General features: G+C 39.1%; 1 protein-coding gene and 1 long non-coding RNA gene across 5 annotated transcripts in view; one reads left to right on the top strand and one right to left on the bottom strand.

Moving 5' to 3' along the window:
* Positions 1–14708, bottom strand: part of Aim2 (absent in melanoma 2) — a 74742-nt gene extending 60034 nt beyond the window's left edge. For 2 of the 4 annotated variants that reach the window (XM_027950756.2, XM_027950755.2), the window contains exon 1: positions 2393–2489. The gene's annotated coding sequence lies outside the window, so the exon portion shown is untranslated. Of the gene's footprint in view, positions 1–2392; positions 2490–8536; positions 8556–14496 lie in introns of those variants that run through there. The other 2 variants (XM_027950757.3, XM_071618268.1) reach the window with 2 other exon arrangements.
* Positions 8846–21145, top strand: LOC114104574 (uncharacterized). The gene is made up of 4 exons (XR_003584860.3): positions 8846–9031; positions 9980–10157; positions 19301–19444; positions 20719–21145. It is a non-coding gene; the product is annotated as an uncharacterized lncRNA (long non-coding RNA).
* The last annotated feature ends 242 nt before the right edge of the window (positions 21146–21387 follow it).

Genomic DNA, 21387 nt, shown 5'->3' with positions numbered 1-21387 from the left:
AGGAAGTCTTTAGGCTTCTCTTTTCATCCTACAAGATGAATCCCTAAAACTTCAGGAGACAGAAAAGTCAGAAATTCTTCCTCAATCTCAGGCAAACCACTATACTATCAATGGGAAGCCTCTAAGGTGTGACAGTCTTTAATGGCCACTGTTCCAATATACTACAGTGTAAGGCAGACACCCACCCTCACTTAGAATGAAGCCCTTTATATTTTATAAAGTCCTTTTGCATACATACTTTATGTCATTTTAATAACCAAATTAGGCAAGTGATATCTCCTCAAATTTCATTAAGTCAGAAAGTAAAGGCTTCTAATTCCACAGAGAATTCTTTTCCACTGGGCCATAGCTACTTCATTCCACTCCTTATTCATTCCAATCACCTGACCTCCTGGTCTGCATCTCAAAACCATCATCTTCAGAAAACACCCACCACAAATAGACATACAACTGGACAACCACAGCAAACCAGTTTAGAGTTTTGATGGGCATATAGAAATAGTTCACACAAGAGACAATACAAATAAACATGAACTTGGAACCAGAATGCTTGGGTTCAAATCCTCATTTCTCCACTTAGCTAAGTAACTGTGGCAAGGCACTTTCCTTCTGTATTTAAGTTTCTTTATCTTTCAGATGGAGATATTAGTATCCAAATCACAAAGTTGTTGAGAAGAACCACATAAGTTAATGTGTATAGAACACTTAGATAATGCTTGTTGTTTGGCATAAACTACAAGTGTAAGTTAGCTCACATTACTAAATTGGCAAACCAACTTTCTTTTTTTTATTCTTATGTTTTTTATTAGTGCATTATAATTAAAGATAATGGTGGGGTTTGTAGAGATATGCTCATAAGAGCCCATAAGTGCTCCATTCATTTTTTTTTTAATTTTTATTGTTGGTTGTTCAAAACATTACATAGTTCTTGATATATCATATTTCACACTTTGATTCAAGTGGGTTATGAACTCCCATTTTTACCCCGTATACAGATTGCAGAATCACATCAGTTACACATCCATTGATTTACATATTGCCATACTAGTGTCTGTTGTATTCTGCTGCCTTTCCTATCCTCTACTATCCCCCCTCCCCTCCCCTCCCTCCCCTCTTCTCTCTCTACCCCCTCTACTGTCATTCATTTCTCCCCCTTGTATTATTTTTCCCTTTCCCCTCACTTCCTCTTGTATGTAATTTTGTATAACCCTGAGGGTCTCCTTCCATTTCCATGCAATTTCCCTTCTCTCTCCCTTTCCCTCCCACCTCTCATCCCTGTTTAATGTTAATCTTCTTCTCCTGCTCTTCGCCCCTACTCTGTTCTTAGTTACTCTCCTTATATCAAAGGAGATAATCCATTATATCCATTCATTCCTGAGTTTCAACACTTTTTTTTTACCCTTCTCCCTCCCCCTAACCTCTTTCATCTACTGGTTTCCCTTCTACTTATTTTTTAATTGATGCATTATAAACTAACATAAAAATGGGATTCATTGTGACATAGTCAAACATGCATATGGCATTGTTTTGGCAAATCAACTTTCTCACTCAAGGATTGCAGGCGCTACAACAAAGGAGAAATAGAAATATCCACTCCATTCTGAAGTAGTGTTTTATTCTCAGCAGGGATCATCATCATTTTTCTCATTTTGTAGATTTTTCAGACAATTTATGAAAATACTTTTTTTTTAAAAAAATCTCTATGGTATAGTTCATACTTGAAGCAGAATAAGCAATTTCAGCTACCTTAAGCCGATCATCTATTGCTAGCTCATAGTTAAGACCTTTCACACCCTCCAAAATAATAATTTAAATCTCTTAAACTCATCAGCACAGGTATCCAAGTCCTTCTGAAGCAGAATTCTCTCACATTGAACCTTCATCTTAACACAGAAAAGATCAACCTCTAAGAGGCATACAATCTACCAATTATATGCCCACCCTTCTTCATATTGAATGTCTATCAAATGCCAGGCATAGTCCTGGCCTTGAGGAATAACATGTTAAACTGTACAGACACAGTCCCTTCTATCATAGAACTTAAAAATTGTGAGAATCGTGTGCTTTTCAATACAGTAACTACTGACCTCATGTGACTATTTGAATGTCAAACTCATTAAAATTAAATGAAAATGAAAAATTTTCCTCATTTCTACAATCCACATTTCCAGTGATTGACAGCTATAAGTTCCTAGTTACTCCTTTACTGGACGGTACAGAGAAGGGATAGCTCTAACTGTGTAGAAATTTCTCTCGGTTATTGCTGATCTAGAGGAAGACCAAAGTAAATAAACAGGCAACGAGAGCATGGCATGCACATTAGCTTTCTATTACTGTAACAAAATGTCTGAGATGATCACATTATAAGATGGAAAGTTTTATTTTGGCTCACGGTTTTGCAGGTTTCAGTCCACTGATTTGGGCCTGTGGCAGCAAATTATATCATAGCAGGAACATGTGGTAGGGTGAGCCTGTTGGCTTCATGGCGGCTAGGAGTAAAAGAGGGAGGAAGAAGCAGTGGTAGCAATATCACCTACAAGGGCACACCCCCTAGTGACCCAACTTCCTTCTACTTCCACGGCCCCAGCCCTTAAAGGTTCCTCCACTTTGCAACAGTGCCACAGGCTGGTGACCAAGCCCTTCATACATGCATTTCTGGGATAACGCTCATCCCAACCACAGCAGTGTGAATATGATTTGATGCAGAAACACAGGAGGCTAAGAGAAAAAACCTCTAATGCAGACTCAAGAGGGAGAGGGGGATCGGGGAAAATTTCTTAGTGATATTGAAACCAAGACATAAAACAGCAACTTCCCTGTTGCAAAAGTTGCGCAAGCCGTTTTCAGAATGTAGGCATAGAACTCTAGGCCCTGATCTAAAATGACCTTGAGTGCCTGGTGGAACCAAAAGTTCCTGAGGTGGAGAACCTGGGGGATGAGAACAGGACCTCGAGGAATAAGATTAGAGGTGAGGGTTGCTGTCAGGAGTTGCAAGACAAACCAGAATCACTCACAAGTTCTGCCTGCACAGGCACACCGGGTGTGGACTATTATACCCAGACTCCCGGTTACATTCAATGAGCCTTCTATTTACTCTTACCCTGGGAGCTTAAATTCCTTTGCCATTAGTCAAGTGGGAAGACAGATTGGAGCATGTCTCCTATCTCCTTGTGAGTAGACCTTTTCATAATCACTGCCTAACAATTATACAAAAAAGTGTGATTCATTGTGATATATTCATATAAGCAAATCACATAATTTAGTTTATTTCATTCCCTAGTACCTTCCCTTTCTCCTCCTCCCTCCCCTCATTCTCTTCTTCTCCTCTATTTTATTTTTATGAAATGTCATATTTTTCCCTTTTTATCTCTTGCTTCCACATCTGAGAGAAAACATACAATCCTTGACTTTCTGAATCTGGCTTATTTCACTTAACATGATGTTTCCCCATTCCATCCATTAAACAGCAAACAACATGATTTCATTCTTTTCCATGGCTGAATGAAACTCCATTGTATATAAATACCACAATTTCTTTATCCATTCGTCTGTGCCAGGCACCTGAGCCGTTTCCATAACTTGGTTACTGGAATTGTGCTGCTATAAACATTGCTATGCATATATCACTATGGTATGATGACTTTAGTTCTTTTAGATAAATACTGAGGAATGGTATTGTTGTGGGGCAGGTCGCTCAGAAAATACATCAAATCCCAGTTCATCCAAATTGAAGAGTCTTTATTTACGTGGCTGGCTGGAGACTGGCCCCCACAGGACCCATAACTGTCTCTGCAAGGAACAGCCTCAGCCTGAGCATTTTAGGATATTTAAAGGCAAAAACCGTATCTGGTCTGACACAGCTGCAAGCAAGCCGGTACAGAAGCTAAATTGGGCAGTTAGCAAGACAATGCAGTAGGCACCTTGGTATTTCCCACGGGATTTTCCAGGTTGGCACAGCAGCAAGCAAGCAGAAGGAAAGTGGGTCAAAATGACCCTAGTTCAGTACACGTTAGAGAATGGTTACTAATGTCTACACAATCAGTCTCTGACAAGGTACATTGCCCAAGAAAAATGGAAACCAAAGAGAACAATTTCACATTATATAAGAATCGCTCATTTGTGTTGCCAAGTATGTTGTGCTAGGTAACTATTAATGCGTACAGAGGTGGGGCTTTCCCACAGGAGAAGCATTTCTTACATGATATGGAGTCTCAGGGTAAAATGGAGTCTGTTTGGTCATTGCCCGTATAGCCGGCCCATAACAGTATAATTGGGTCATATATTGGTTCCATTCCTAGTCTTTAAAAGAACTTCCATACTGATCTCCACAGTGGTTATACTAATTTACAATTCCTCAAACACTGCTTAAATGTTCTTTTCCCCCAACATCCTCACCAACATTTATTATATGTATTCTTGATGTTTGCCATTCTAACTAGAGGTAAACCTTTAATAAATCTCTTTATTTTGGCAAAAACCCAGTGTCATAGTATTGGCTTTCATGTGAGTCAGGCAGTGAGCCCTGACTCAGTATCAGTCGTCTAACCTGAGACTTGTTTGTCTATTAAACATCTTCTGAGCACTTACAAGGTACCACCTGCCATGTACCACGTCCAGGAAATACAGAAGAATGATATAAGCAAGAGACTCCCACAGGCTCTTCTTCATAAAGCCTCAACAGAGGAGGACAATAAGCATGCTGTCTCAAGATGATTTGTGGTTAAGGTGAGTGCTACGGAGGAAAAGAATAGGTGACAGAGAGAGAGACTGCTTCAGCTGGCTTACAAGTCAGAACTCAGCTGAGTTCGGGAATCATAAATATATAACGACAGGAGCTTCATGGATTTGTGATTTTCCCCATCAGTGCTCAGTAACCCTGGAGAAGGTTCAAAACAGGCAGAGAGTCAAAGTCCTGCAACAGAAGGATGGCTGAACTGCGGAATTCAAGATGCAGGGAAGGGTCGTTGAAGTTCTGGACCATGGAATCCAAGTGCAACAGTAAAGCAGTGAAGGCAGGTTGGGCTAAGGTACACCAAGAAAATGGAAAAGTCAAACTGCAGATCTCAATGAGGCAGGAGAAAAAGGGCAGAGACAACTGGGGAACAGAACTGGAGGGAGAGATGGAGAAGCAGGTAGGATACAGTCAGAGCAAAATGTTCAAATTTTATTGTTCACATTAAAAAAAAAAAAATCCTGAAAGTAGCTATAGCACCAGGTGGACAAAATGTTCTAGTAGTAAAAGGCAAGGTAGATTAAAAATCCCCAGGAGCAAGACTCTGACTCACACCATGATGCACAATTTGGAACACTCCCCACAGGTTGTCACAGACCTGCCTGACTGTTGTTTTTCCTCATAGAGACTACAGACCCATCATGCCACTCGGTGCCTGATTCTAGAGGCAGCTTCTTTCTTTTTTTTCAGGTCACCTGCTTGAACTGAGTGTGGGACCACAACCACACCTGTCTGGTGTCTGCTTGGATTAGCAGGAAGTCCCAGATTCCCTGGCTAGAACGTGCTCCTTGACCCTCTGGGCAGAGAGCTTTCTACAGCTCTGGCAGCTCTTCTGCAAGAGAAGAACAACTCTCTCCAGAACCTTCCCCTCTTCAGCTGCCTCACAGATCTCGCCTCTCTTCTCATTTGCTCTTCAATAGCCTCTCTACAGAACAGATTTGAAGCATTAAAAGAAATTGTAGGTGTAGTTTTCTCCTTTCAATTTCTTACAAATCATTCTCTCTCCCAGATTCGCCCACACCAACAAAAGGAGGATGTGAGAGGATTTCAAAAATAATTGCAGAAGCTATTTTGGAACCTCATTAAGCAATGAGGGCTGGCATAAAATCTGTTCTGGCTACTATTTCCCCCCAAGGATTGGAAACATATAGCTCTTTTCTCATCTTGAATTTTTTTTTTTTTTTTTTAAACAGAGCTAAGGGGAAACCCTACCTGTTTTGTTTTGCAGAGATTTTCACCTTTCTCCAAGCAGGGGTTAGTATACATGTGGGTCCCGGTATTTAAATGTTAATGCTGCGTTGGGAGGATGAAGTGCCAATATTATTGTCTGCCTGTCAGGTGATCTGAAAAGCCCATGAGGAGAAGATAGAAAGAGACTATTCCAGCATAGGGCAACCAAGGCAGAGCCACAGTGACAAGAACAACTGGAGCAATACAGCACCTTACAGGCATGGACTCCACAGGGACTCCACGGCCACACTGCCCACGACTGTGGCCATAGCCAGTCATGGCTCTCATGTAGAACTGAATGTGCAGCTGAAGGGTTGAATATGACATTGTATTTAATTCAAAATTAAAACACATAGTTCATTTACCGGAAAATTAATATGATTGAAATGATGAATATATAAACCTACATCTTTAGCTGTAAATTTTGTGAAATGTAAACACAGATTAAGTATTTCTGATTAAATTTCATCATCAGAATTGAGACTAAAATATACAACATGTTTTGAAGATTTAGCACAAAAAAAATGTAAAATGCATTATTAATAAATTTGTGGTGATTGCATGTTGAAGTGATAACATTTTAGGTACAGAGTGTAATCCAACATTTTAAATTGACTTTGTTTGTTTTTACTTTTTTAATGTATCGACTAGAAAATTCACAATTGCATGTGTGCTCACAATATATTTCTGTTGAATAGTACTTTTCCAGAGCATGGACTACATGGGTTCACAATCTCAACCAATTTCTAGCTATGAAATAAGCTGAAATATATTTTCTTGGCCTGTTATTTTTTTAAAAAATGTCCAATAGTATCTACTCCATAGAATTAATGTGAGGTATAAGTGAATTATGAGTAATGCATATAATTAAAGAATAATCCATAGAACCTAGTGCACTCATTATATGCTACTATTATATTATTCTGTTTATAGTTGTCATGGTGAGGGGACAGCAAGATGCTAGATGAGAAAATGATATGTCAGAAAGAAAGAACTTTTGAGTCTGGGTGTGGTGGCTTAGGCCTATAATCCCAGCAGTTATGGAGGCTGAGGCAGGAGAATCATGAGTTCAAAGCCAGACTCAGCAACTTAGTGAGACCTCTCTCTAAATAAAATATAGGGCCGAGGGGCAGGGCTGGGGATGTAGCTCAGTGGTCAAGCACCTCTGGGCTCAAACCCCAGTACCAAAAACAAAACCCCTTCTCTTTTTTATGGAAGGTTCGTACCAAACATCCTCTTGGATCTGAATGAAAAATACCTAAACCTTGCTCCCAGGGTGGCCCTCGTATATTAGGACTCCAATGACATCTTCTCACATTCTGTGGGTCAAAAAAGCTCTCTGTCATGTCCATACTTCTTACAAGAGTCCAAAGGTACTGCTAATGAAGAAGTACCCCCAATTTAATTTAGAAAGGAGCATTAATAAAGATGCGGCACTGAGCCAGAAGTGTGAAGTTGTTCTGCCACTGAAGGTCATCAGTATCTTGGGGCTGGGCTCTGTCACTCCACCAATTAAATAGGAATAACAGAAGGTGCTATCAGGAGGATTAAATAAGGTAGTAGGACAGAGAGAGCTCTGCAAACTACATAGCACTCTGCCAATGTCAATGCCTTCTACTTTTAGAAGCACTGTAGGAATAGCTTTCCTCCCAGATAAAACATGCTGTTGTTTCTGTGGGATTTTATAATTTAAGTCAAATTATTCCATCTTTATATCAATCTAAATTTCCTCCAAATTGTTCTGCTATTGTTTGGATATGAGATATCCCCCAAAAGCTCTTGTGTTAATGCAGGAGGTGCAATGATTAGATTTTGAGAACTGGAACCTCATTGGTAGACGGATCCATTTAATGGATAATTAATTTGAATAAACGAATTGGGTGGTAACTAGGGCAGGTGAGGAATGAATGGCTGGAGGAAGTCCCTGGGGGTGTAATCTTGAGGTTCATATTCTACCCTGGCTCCTTGGGAACGCGCTCTCTGTTCCCGGCTTTCCCCCACTATGCCCTTTCACTGTGATGCTCTGCCTCATCTGAGACCCAGAGCAATGGCATCACTAACCATGGACTGAACCTCCGAAACCATGAGCTGCAATAAACGTTTCCTTCTCTAAAGCTGCTCTTTTCGGGTATTTTGACTACAGCACTGAAAATCTAATACATGGTCTTATAATAAAATATTGAAATCCTATGCTATAACATTTCAGATACTCCTTTAGAAAATAAAAATGCAAAAGATATCCACTCACTTGAAGGATAAACTAGTAAAATTACTATAGGCTATTAACATTTCAGCTCTTTATACCTAGCCAGGCACTTGGAAAGTCTTTGAGGAAGTGGGTCAAATATCATGAAAATTTTCACTAGTTCTTACACTCATTCATTCAACAAATATATATGGCCAAGGAGATTACTGAAACAAGGGAGATTAGGATGTAGGGGGAAGTGGATGACTTGACTTAAATTAGGTAGTCAGACTGTGCTTCATTGAGAAGGTAACGTTTAAGCAAAGATGTCAAGGATCTGATTAGGTAGGTATCTGGAAAGAGCATTACAGAAATACAAAACAACTTACATGAAAACTCCAAGCAGCGGCACACCCAAGACATCAAGGAACCATAGAGAACCTGCTGTGGTTGCAGAAGAGTAAGAGTAAGACCTTCTCTGGCTTCCGGCTTTAACTCTGAAGCAAACGAGAAGTCACACCTAGTCAATCTGCATTCAGAAACTGTCAAGTGGTCAGACAGAAAAATCCTTAAGAAAGGGTTATATGCAAGAAAGCAGTGTGCTGTGTGGGTGAAAGTGGGTAGAGTTTAGATTTTTTTTTTTTAAAGTTATTAAATACTTGATAGTTCCTCCAATCTGGATTCCAAAAGCCTCTACTTTTCCTTCCAAACAGATGGCAGGTTTACTCAACATATGGGTGGAACCGACCACATATGACACATTTGGTCAACTTGCTGGCTCGTGAAATCAAGGAGGGATGAACCAGTAGCAACATCCAAAAAGAGATTATCCTTCAGTTCTTCAGAAGAGGAATAGGGAGAGTGACCATGGATCTTTAATTGAGGTAAAATAGATATCACATAAAATTTATATACCACATAATATTATTTTAGCCATTGGCAGCACTAAGCATGATATATTCACAATTCTGTGTATTCACCATTACTGTTTATTCCCAGAATGTCTCATCACTCCCAACTCCCTTGCATTTTAATGTTCATTCTGACCCTTTCCTTACCTCTCCCTTACACTTACCCAGTGTGGTCCATGAGGACCACATGGCTGACAAACTTCTGATCTGGATTCCGTGGCACCTCAGTGTCACCAAATACAACTCCTATTAATCTTCACTTTCTTTTTCTAAAACCTCCCATATGGTCTCAATGTTCCCAGTTTACAAGCAAACACAAAGAGAGAAAGATAAAACAAAGCAGTTCCTATATTCCCCATGCTTTCTGATAAATAGTAAATACCACGTAACACAGTACTAACCAAGCAAGTTGGCAGGGTGGGTCTTACAGGAAACTTTGTGAAAGGTGGGGTGGAGGCACAAAAGTCATCCTTCATCTACATTTTTGCATATCTACTTCTACTGCCTTGAAGAGAAGGTGAGAATGGCATTGAGAGAGCCATTTACGGTCCTGGGCTGTAAAGCACACACCAAGTATTACTGAGTAGATAGATGTATCTATTCCAGATCTGAAAAAATTTGCAAAGCTATTGTACTAAGCCTGGGTGTTTTACATGTAAGAAAAAATGAAACATTAGATCGAATGACTGTTTAAGCCAATGCTTTTGCTGTTGCTTCCTGTTCACTCAAGTCTGTTACTGTCCAGTGAATACAAGTCATAACTGCCACGGGCCCCCTTCATCCTTGGTTCTCCCCAACCCGCCTCTCCTCCCTGACACACTCGCCCACACTAGCAGGAAGAACAGCTTTGCCTTTGAACTCTAGTTGTCAATCAGGTTCCTCCCATCTCTAGGAAGCTCCTTATACCTTTTCTTTCTGTAGAGTGTTACATCCTCTGGAATCGGTTAGGAAGCTGCAGAAAGTTATGCTTTTTATGGTGAAAAGAAATACCAACAAAAGTTCTTCCTCCTGAGGATTGAGCCATCTCCTCCCTTGACTTCAGAAGAAAGATGAGATACATGAAAGACAATGCAGAAAAGCAACAAAGTGTCATGCATAAGTAAGTACCCACTTTGTTTGATGGTTGTCCCTTTAACCAGATTCCCACAAAGTACTTTTCTTTAGCAGCCAAATATCTTTTAGGCATGAAAGATATTTGGCTGCTTTTAGGCTGGGGATGTGGCTCAAGCGGTGACGCACTCGCCTGGCATGCGCGGGGCACTGGGTTCAATCCTCAGCACCACATAGAAAATAGAATGAAGATGTTGTGTCCACCGAAAACTGAAGAATAAATATTTTTTTAAAAATTCTCTCTCTCTCTCTCTCTCTCTCTCTCTCTCTCTGTCTCTCTTTAAAAAAAAAAAAAAATCCATACTACCTAATGCTTCTAAAAGTAAGCAAGTGCAGAGAAATCAAAGCAACACTGCTCCTCCTCCATGACAGAATAAGAGTACATTAGATGAGGCACAGATAATGCCATCAGGAAACATTACCAAAGACATTGAAATTAATTAAATTATGTTAGTCATTGTTTTAGCCAAGTTAAAAACAACAAATGGATCGCTGGGGATTCTGATAACTTGCAGGACATCCTGGAAAGCAATTCATATGTCATGTCAAGTCGTAATGAATAGTTATAATTTTGACATAATAATTGCACTCAAGGGATATAGCTTGTGAAACAGAGAAGATGTTCACATTACAGTTAAGTATAAAGAAAATGTGAAATGTTAATTTTTTTCTATTTAATATTATATCAAATATATTTAATATTATATTATTTTTTCTATTTAATATTTATATCTAATATATTCTATTTTTTTCTTTTTTCTATTTATGATAGAAAAATTAAAAGTAAAGAGTCCTAATTCAATAAATAATAAAGACAACTTGCTAGATTCCTTACGAAGCACTGAGATACAGTTCAGAAAGGGCAAATAAACGCCATGCTTGAATGGGACTTAGAATCTAGTGGGAAAAACAAATAAAAAGAGAGGTTAAGTGGTGATAATATCAATGAGAAAAGAAAGACAGGGAAAATAACTAAGACAAAATGATGGAGTCTGGAATTGAATTTAGGTCATTTGAACTGATAGTTTCCTTAATGTTTTACCAACTTGCTTCAAACAGATCTCCAAAGACTCAAGAAATGCACTGAGATCTACTACTCTAAATTGTCCATGGGGTGGGGAAAATTGTTATGTAGGAGTATGAAGAGGAGAGTGCTTCAGGCACTTGTCCAAGAGGGCAGGTAACTTTGCTAAGCCATGGAACCTAACTGACACTGACCAGCTTCTAGGACAAAGGTCAACATAGAGCCTGGGACCCTCCCTTCAGCCTCTTCTCTGATCTCTGAGCAGGTGGCTCAGACTAAGACCATGAACCTACTTTTACACAAACCCTATCTCTATCTCAGGAGCTATTCTATGGCATCTTACTGTGAGATCAAGAATCTGAGCTGCCACCAAACTTGGGTGTATAGCCATATGCTTATGTTTATATTAGAAGCACTATTTGTGCACAAAAGGTTTAAATTCTTTGTTCGATTAGTCCTTCTCACTGTGCCCTTACTATTTACCAACTCTGTTGTACTCAAAAGTGCCATTTTTAAAACTATGCATATTTCCTTAGTTTTTAATGTAGCCCAGCTACTAACTTCAGATGCAGCTGTTTCCAACTTTGAAGCGAATTATCTAGGATGGCAAAGATAAATGTAAAGTATATCTTAGAGCAATAGTCAACCTACTGCCAGACCGTGAGAAGCTGCTTGATTAAGAGTAATCTGTTACCTTGATCAACTTTGCTGCCTCAAACCTGTTCACGTAAAATCAAAAAGTTAAAAGGACACCATGTCTCTCCCCCAATTCCTGCCCCTCCAGATTAAAGAAATGGAGCCTGTACCAAGCAGAATACTCTGGTAAAGCCCTTCAACAGATAAATATTGCTTTTTCCCTGGAGAAAGCAACATCTGTTCACATTGCTCTTTCTTTTCACACAGGTTCAGAAATTATAGCATCTAGAAAGCATTGAGAAGAGTTGGGGGTTGGGAGGGTGACGGACCCTTGGGGTCACACTCAGTTTCCCACCTAGGGAACCAGAGGTCCTCACCATAAAGTGTTCCGGCAGTGAGAGAGGCAGGTAGAATTTTGACAGCAACTCTCACTGGGGATGGTTCTCTTGTAATCTGGTAGTTAGCATCTACAATAAGCAGCAGGACAAGGCTCAGCCCAGTTAGCAACAAAGTCACACTCCTTAAACACAAGCTCACAACAGTCACCACAGTGAGATCAGGTACAACTGGGCATGTTACTCTGCTCTTCAATGTCAGGTTGGACTGATGATCATTCTAATAGAAAAGTAGGCAGGAAATGAGGCCAAGGACAGCCCAGATCTCTCTGGAATATGCTGGCTAGGTAGAGAATTCTCCTTTTTTGAAGAGGCCAAAACAACCTGGCACAGGGCCTAATAAGATGCATTACAGAATAAAGCAAAAGAGACCTTGCTGTGTTTGGGAGCTAGATACAGGTGGTCCTTCTACAACACTGTGAATGTTCTAACTACCACAGAATTGTTCAGTCTGAAGTGGTTAGTTTTGTTATATGTAAAGAATATCTTAGAGCACTAGTCAACCTATTGCCAGACTGTGAGAAGCTACTTGATTAAGAGTAATCTATTACCTTGATCAACTTTGCTCAGACTAAGACCATGATCCTACTTCTACATAAACCCTATCTCTATCTCTGAAATGGAAAAAAATATATATATAATGCGTGTTCCTCATTTGGAAATGGAAAACTTGCTCCTAAAAATTTACTTAAAAAGTGCTACACCTGGAAGCAATTTTCTGGCTTTAAGAAAATAACATGTCCCCACAAAATTCATGACATAAGATATATCTCTATATGTGTGTGTATTTACATATATATAAATTATACATGTATAGTATGTTAATGCAAGTATGAATATGTCACAATGAATCCTACTATTATATATAATTATAATGCACCAATAAAAATCATTTAAAAAGATTACTACCAATATATTTTCAAAAGAGGAAAGCAAACATAGAAAAATAAATATAATATGAAAATAAATAAGATAGTAACACATAATCCAAATGTATCAATTATCCCAGTACATGTAAACTAAACTCACAAGTTAAAACAGACAGACTGCATTAAAACACATTGCAGTTTTTGTGCTATTTATGAAAGATAGACCTAAAGCATAAAAATACTGATGAGCTGAAAAGGAAAAAAAAATGTGAAGATATATTATATCAGTCAGATGATAACTGCAAACAGCTAGCACAGCTATATTAATATTAGTCAGAGAAGACTTTAAGACAAATAGCATCATTAAGGACAGAGTTGCTATACAATGATTAAATGTTAAAGTCACCAAAGCAAAATAACAATTCTAAACATGTATGCACCTCATTAAATAGAATCAACAGAAATAAATAAAAATAGATGGACCTCCATGAACAAATTGACAAATCTGCTATGATAGTGAAGAGACTATAGAACACTTATTTCAATAACTTATGATTCAAGCAGCTAAAAAAAATGTAGAAAAAAACATAGTGAAGTTGAACAACACAATTATCGACTCTGACAAACGGAATACTTAAAAAATATTTTTAATATATTCAATAGGTATAGAAAAGATATCTCAACAAACTTCATGGAACATTCAGCTAAGAATCTAATTTGTTCTCTTAACCTTAGGAAATTTAGCTATGGCTACAGGAATAGTGGAGTCCAATGTTGAATGAACTGAAATATATTTTCTGACATAATCAATTGAAGGAAATATAAATTAAAATATGTAATAGAAAAAAATGCAAAAGTCATATCTAAGTTTTGGAATGAAATTTTACCTACTAGGTTTTTTTTAAACTACAAGAATACTGTACAATAGAGTTTTGTACTCTGATGTTTTTAACCTAATGTTATATCATAGATGTTTTGTCATGCCATTATTCTTATCTTTCATCTAGGAACAGCTCTCCAGCTCCTAAGTTTCTCTCTCCTTCAGCCAGAAGTCAAAAGCCCTCTTCTAAATATAAAGTCCTATCAATAAGACACCTGCAGACCAACACACCCAGAACATCAGAATTCCTTTTAGACTCGGTCTGGGTCAACCCCCTGAACAATGTATTTTCATTCCTACCGCAGCCAAATGCATTTTCTTTTGTTAAGATCTCAGTTGCAGTAAAATAAAAGATGACTTCTGTTCCTTCAATCAACTGAAGTTTAGAATCAGACTGGCTACAGCTTTCTCTTTTCTGGGATATAGTCAATAGTCTTTCCACCACGGAAATCCATACCTACTACTTCTGATTAGCAACTAGAGCTACCCAGAGCTTTTTCTAGAAAACTTCCCTCGGGCCTTACCTCTCTGCAATCTCTTTGCACAGCAGCTGGGTCCTTAAGTCAGAGTTTCAGAGATGAGTAGGCATCTTACCCAGTAGAACCATACCTCGGATAGAGCTCATCACTCACTCATTAATGGCGGGACCTGAGGAGAGGTTTTGATAAATTACAAGGAAGAAGTGCCATTGGCTACTTTTGCTTGGAAGCTCGACAGCACTTATTCAACTGAGCGCCAAACACTGGGAAAGGGCCCAGTTGTTACGGGATTTAAAGACTCCACCCCAACGAAGTTCATTGCTTTCTGTTTCCTTTTTCACATAAGCCTGAACAATTTTTCTAATAACTCGAGATCTTGGCCAAAGAGGGTATAGGGAAGTGAAAGCCAAAAGCTCTTTTTTTTAAATTTTGTATCTGTTATGTTTTAGATATGAGGTGTCCCCAAAAAATACTCATGTGTGAGACAATGCAAAATGTTCAGAGGTGATGTGATTAGATTATGAGAGTTTCAACCTAATCAGTGGTTTAATCCAATGATGTGGATCAACTGGGCACGTAGAGTGTGGCTGGAGGATGTGGGTCCCTGGGGGCTCACCTTTGGGGTTTGTATGTTGTGCCTCTGCTGATTACTATGTCCTGAGCTGCTTTCCTCCTCCATGCCCTTCCACCATGACGCTGTGCCTCACCTCGGGTCCAGAGCTATGGAGCCATCTGACTATGAACTGAACCTCTGAAACCATGAGCTAAATAAACTTTTGTTCCTCTGTTTGGTTCTTGTCAGGTCTTTGGTTCCAGTAATTAAAAAAAAAAGAACTGACTAAAACAATAATTCCATGTTTCAAAGGAGTTTCAGAGTAGTGGAAAAAAAGAGAATGCAGTGGTCCCCTTATTTGAAGCCTTGCTCTCCTGGTTTCAGGCACCTTCAGTCAACCATTAACTTGTATCTACCCCCAGAAGATGGGCAAGTACAGTACAAGTAGAAATCCTGAGAAAGAGAACATATTCCCATAACCCTGATTTCAATGTATTGTTATGACTATTTTATTTTATGACTAGCTATTGTCTTTGTTAGCTTTGCAGCACTGTGACCAAAATGCCTGATAAGAACAACTGAAAGGAGAAAAAAATTGACTTAGGGCTCACCGTTTCAGAGGTCTGAGTTCATGGGTGGCTGAGTTCATTGCTCTGGGCCCCAGGTGAGGCAGAACTTCATGAAGAAGGGGATGGCAGAGGGAAGTGCTCATCTCATGGCATCCAGGAGGCAGAGAGAAAGAGAAGTGAAAAGCAACCAGAGGGAAGATGCACCCTTCCAGGGCACATCCCCAGTGACCCACCTTCCCCAGGAACACTCCACCTGCCTACAGTTACCACCCAGTTCATTCAAAGTCGGATGGACTGATCAGGTCATAGCTTTCCCAGTCCAATCCTTTCACCTCTGAATATTCCTGCATCAACATAGGAGCTTTTGGGGGACACCTCATATCCAAAGCAGAACAGTTATTATGGTTAATCTATTACCATGCCTAATTCATAAATTAAACTTTATCGTAGCTGTGCAAATATAGGAAAACAAAAAAAGTGTAGTTTATTGAGGGTTCAGTATTATTTGAAATTTCAGGCATACAATCAGGGGTCTTGGAAAATATCTTTATGGGTAAGGGGGAATAACAACTGCATAATGGGAATTCGAGTTAAAGCTAAGAAAACATCCCAAACAGATGGTCAGTATGAGAGACTATGCTAAGTCCAAGTATCAGCCACTAGAATGGAAAAATACATGAGCATAAAGGGTTTAAAATGGAGGAGGGAAATTGAGCCTGGGAGAAGGTAGAAGCCTGGGTTAATAGAACCACAATGGCCTTGGGTTTGGTAGGAAAGGGTTCAATAAAACCAATAAAGTGACCAGTTCTGCTTAGAGAAGGCCTAAAAACCTCAAGTCTTCCAGACTGAAAGGTATTAGCCAAGTGCAGTGGCAAACACTTGTAATCCCAGTGGCCGGGGAAGCTGAGGCAATAGGACCTCGGATCTCAAGTTCAAAGCCAGCCTCAGCAACTCAGCAAGGCCCTAAGCAACTCAATGAGACTCTGTCTCAACATAAAATGTAAAAAAGGGTTGGGGACATGGCTCAGTGGTTGAGATCTCTGGGTTCAATCTCAGTAGCAAAACACACACACACACAAAAAATAATAACAACAAAAACAGACTCAAAGGTATTAAGTACACTTTATGAAACTGTAAAAAGTTCCCTGGATGCTGCAGGGAGAAAATTTAAAAAGGAAGAAGTATGGAAAGTTCTTTTAAAAATGCAGAAAGAGAAAGAGATAGATGAATTTAAAAAAAAATAGAAATTGGATTTGACTTTAAAGTTACTTTTTGGGGGACTTTCGTGACAGTCATTTCAGGAATAAATTAGAATAATGAGCAAGTGGCCAGAAAAATGGCAATAATTTGCATAGACTGTAGTTAAGAGAAATTTAGCTGTCAAGGGAAGAACACAGGTAAGCCAACACATCTTGGAAGGTTGAGTGGGTGTCAGATAAAGAAGTTACTTTTTAAGTGAAGGTGACATAAATGCATGTTTATGTGTGCATAGACACATTAGAGAAAGTATGTGTATCAGGTTGAAGAGTCACTGGAAATTACAGAAAGGGTAAAGGTAAGAGAAGATCAGATAAAGATCTGGGAGGCATCCAGAAAAGATGAGCTCTAAGAAAAGTCACCTTCAGTCAACCCTTCTTAGCGAAGAGAAGAAACACCCACTAAGGCAGAAGAGGTAGAAATATAGGAAATATAACAGGTCAAGTTCAAAAACACACTTTGCATATAGATAACATCTGTTTCTAAAACTGAGAACCATTAAACTATCTGGTCGGATGCAGATTTTGCAGGTGGACCCGGTAAAATAAAGTGTGATTAATGATCTCTTTCCCTAAATCAAAGGATTGTTCTTTGTATAAGGGAAAAATTATGAAGGATGGTCAAGAGCAACAATTCAGACTCAGACCCCTGAAATAAAACAGCTCAGAAGAAGGAAAACAAATTGAGGTCATGTTCATCCTTGCTAGAACGACATTTTCAGCACAGGTTGGAATATTATATGTGTACCATCCCCCCACCTCATTCAATGTCTTCCTTCATTTTTGTTTCAAACTTTCTTATTATAAAAAATTTCAGACTTAAATTTCAAGAAATCATGAACACATATATCCTTCCCTTAGATTAAAAAAGGTGAACATTTTTGCTTTAATTGCAAATATGATGTGTATGTGTTTGTATCTCTGTATAAATTTATTTCTGAACCATTTGAAACTGGGTTACATATCATATTTAACACAAAATATGTGAGCAAGCATTTCCTAGACTAGGAACAATCATTTTAGCTTTGATATCTTTATCAAACCCAGAAATATCAAATATACATTGATATCATCCAATGTCCAGGCTACACATCCCAAATCAAGCAACAAATCCTTTCCTGATTGGCTCTTTCAAACTAGAATCCAATCAAGAATCACGCACTGCATTTAATTGTTTGCATCTTTTGTTAATTTTTAATACAATGGAACAAACCAAATATTGCTCTTGGATCACAATTACTTGGGCATAATATAGAGTCTTGAATAGCAGCCTTATGAAAAACAACCATATTCCTGACTTACTGTTTCTCATGGTATTATTTAACATGTACCTGTGTCTACTGTAATTGGGAATCTGAATTAAGATCTTTTGTGTGTGTGTGGTATGGGGAATTGAATCCAGATGTGCCCTACCATTAAGATGCATCCCCAGACTTTTTTGTTTTTCATTTTGAGACAGAGTCTTACTGAGTTGCCCAGGCTGGCCTTGAACTTGGGATCCTCCCGCCTCAGCCTCCTAAGTGAATGAGATTACAGGCATGCACCACCACGCCCAGCAAAACTAAGGTCTTGATTAAACAAAGATGTAACATTTTAGGTAAGGGAGACCCAAGGCAGTGCTGTTGCTTTATATGGCATTAGATCAGCAAGCAGACAAATCAAGCCATCCACTGTCACTTTGGCATGGCTTGATGACAGTTCTCTATATCAAAGGAAAATTCACTCTTGTAAAAGAGCCAATAATCTGTAGGGTGTTAGGCCTCCTCCAAACATTATAATTCATAACAACCTTTCATCTAATGATTCCAAAATTCATTGATGATTCTGCCTGTAATCAATTATTTCAGGATGACAAAACGGCAGTTTCTACTGGTACTATCCCTTCCACATTTATTTAGTTGGCAATCTTTTCAGTACAACAGTTCTTTCTTTAAATGACATTGTGCATCCAGGCATGATGGTGCACTCTTATAATTCCAGTGACTCGGGAGACTGAGGCAGGAGGATGTCACAGGAGGATGGCAAGTTCGAGGCCAGCCTGGGCCACTTTTTGAGACCCTATCTCAAAATAAAAAAAATTAAAGAGGCTGGGGATATAGCTCAGTGGTAAAGTGCCTCTGGGTTCAATCCCCAGCACCACAAAAAAAAAAAAAAAGACACTGTAGAAATGATAAATGTTTGAGGAGATGGAAATGCTAATTAACCTGATATGATCATTACACACAACATATACTTGTATCAAATTTTTATACTATATTCCATAGATAGACATAGACATTATGTGTTGATTAAAATTTTGAAACAGGAAAATAAAGCAATGTGGTAGTCATTTGGACTATTCACCCATATCCTGTTCTGACTTGTTTTATTTCTTTCTAAGTATATGATGAGTGAATTAGTCAGCTTTTGCTTCAGTGACAAACAATCCAAAATCTTAGTGTCTCATAAAAACAAACATTTCTTGCTCACAGGTCTGTGACTTTGATGGCTTAGCTGTGGCTCTGCATCAGACATTGCATGTCTCTCAAACCACAACTCTGAAAAAAGAAGCAATGGCTCCCAGGAGTCTGCTCTTTTCTTACTGGAGAGCAGAAGAGTGCAAAGAGAGACTGAAGGTATAAGATGTCTGTTAAAACCTCTTCTGGGGACCAGCATGCTGACACTTCCACCCACACTGCATTGGACAAAGCGAATCACAAAATCAGTAAAGGGAGAAAGTGTACTTTACCCTTGGGCAAGAGCAGAAGAGAAAGCTATTTCCTAAATTTGGCAATGGTGACGTAACTTGCTTGGGCCTGTGAAACTTGAGCAGACTTGTGGTGTGTTTTCTAGCACCTTCCTTTCCCTTGCCACAGTGACCAACAGCATCCGACATTATTCTCTTGTCACTTTGCATCCCTAAGCAAGGAAGACATGGGTCAGAAAATCTGCCAAGCTGGGTGCAATGGTGCATGTCTATAATTCCAGTAACTCAGGTGACTGAGGCAGGAGAATCCCAAATTCAAGGCCAGCCTGGGCAACTTAGTGAGACCCTATTTCAAATTTTAAAAAGCAGGGTGGGGGGATGCTGTGGATGTGACTCAGTGATAGAGCACCCCTGGGTTCAATTCTGGTACCAAAAGTTAAAAAAAAAAAAAGAAAGAAAAGATGATACGCCACTAAAGGGTGGTGCCACATTTAAATGTCAGAGGACATTTCCATTTAAGCAAAAGCTCAAACAAAAGGAAATGTATGTACCCCATAAAAGAAAAACCAGCAAGGACAGGTGACATTTCCAGTAGGTACTATTGTAATCCCTCTGGCTAGTCCTGAAATCCCTCTGGAAATTTTATGTGGTAGATCCTCTGCCTGTTTTCACTTTACAAATGGGAAAACTGAGGCAGGAAAAAGGGTTTTTGTTTTGTTTTGTTTTGGTTTTTTTACTTACCCAAAATCTTTAGAGATAGTAAGTTGCAAAGTCAGGACTCAAATCCAAGATTCTCAATTAGAATCCATTACATCATGGAGCCAGGACTCTGTCTGTGGAAAGATAAAGGATTATGCAAGACAACTGAGGTTTTATATTGCCTCTAGAAACTACTGAGGGAGTCCTCAAGCCAGTTGGGTCACTTAACCTAAATGAGTGTGGAGCAATTTTGTCGTTAAGAAGCCATAGTCTTTCCCAATACCACTTCTCCAATAACACACGGTGGCCACTGTACAAGCTCAATGGAGCATCTTGTCAGTGTACCTGTGCACACAATCTCTAGAAATGGGAAAATTATGAGATCTCAGATATCCATTCAGTATACTTTTGTAAGCACCTACTACTTTTATTGCTGTTTTCTAGGTTTTTGCTTGCTTACTTATTTTGGAAATTTAACTTACTTTACCTCTCCTTCAACTCTAGGGCTCTATTTTCCCTCCTATCCCCGCATCTCAATCTGGGTTCCAGCCCCACAGCTTGGACTGAGGTAGAAACAACTCTCTCAGCTCCCTCTGCCAATTTTCTTCAACCAGGTAATGACTGCAGGGTGCTCTGTTAACAGAGTCCACATTTCAAGGGCATTCTGCCAACTGGAGAGTAACAAATGAAAACGAAACTAATTTCATGGAAGTGAAGTATTGAGAAACCTCTCCTCTTGGCTCTCAATTTAAAACTCATGCCATTAAAACTTACTGTCTTTAGTGTTTAAACCTTTTTTATATCCAGCACACAAGTTTCAGCCAAGGACCTTCAAACATCTGTCCTGGACTTCTGCCAGGCTCTTGAGCTACTACCATGCAGTCAAATGAAGAAGGAAAAAAATGATAATAAAATTGTCATCATCCCTCTATTTTCTTTGCTTTTTGTTGATTTTTATTATTCATTTGAAGATGCGATCTGAAAGAGAATAAAAAGAACGTGGGGAGAGAGGATAAAGGATGAGGGTGACACCTCAAGAAAAAAGGCTAAGCAGACCCGAGTTAGTAGGGAACAGAAAACAGCCAGAAGAAAATCTGCAAACATCAGTCACTGTATTAACCCAAGTGACACTCACTGCTGTTCCAGAAAACTCAAAAATCCCAGTGGCGAAGC

The sequence above is a fragment of the Marmota flaviventris genome, chromosome 10, assembly GCF_047511675.1.
Source record: "Marmota flaviventris isolate mMarFla1 chromosome 10, mMarFla1.hap1, whole genome shotgun sequence".
NCBI lineage: Eukaryota > Metazoa > Chordata > Mammalia > Rodentia > Sciuridae > Marmota > Marmota flaviventris.
Note: the sequence above shows the minus strand (reverse complement) of the source record. Positions and strands in the feature narration are given on the sequence as shown.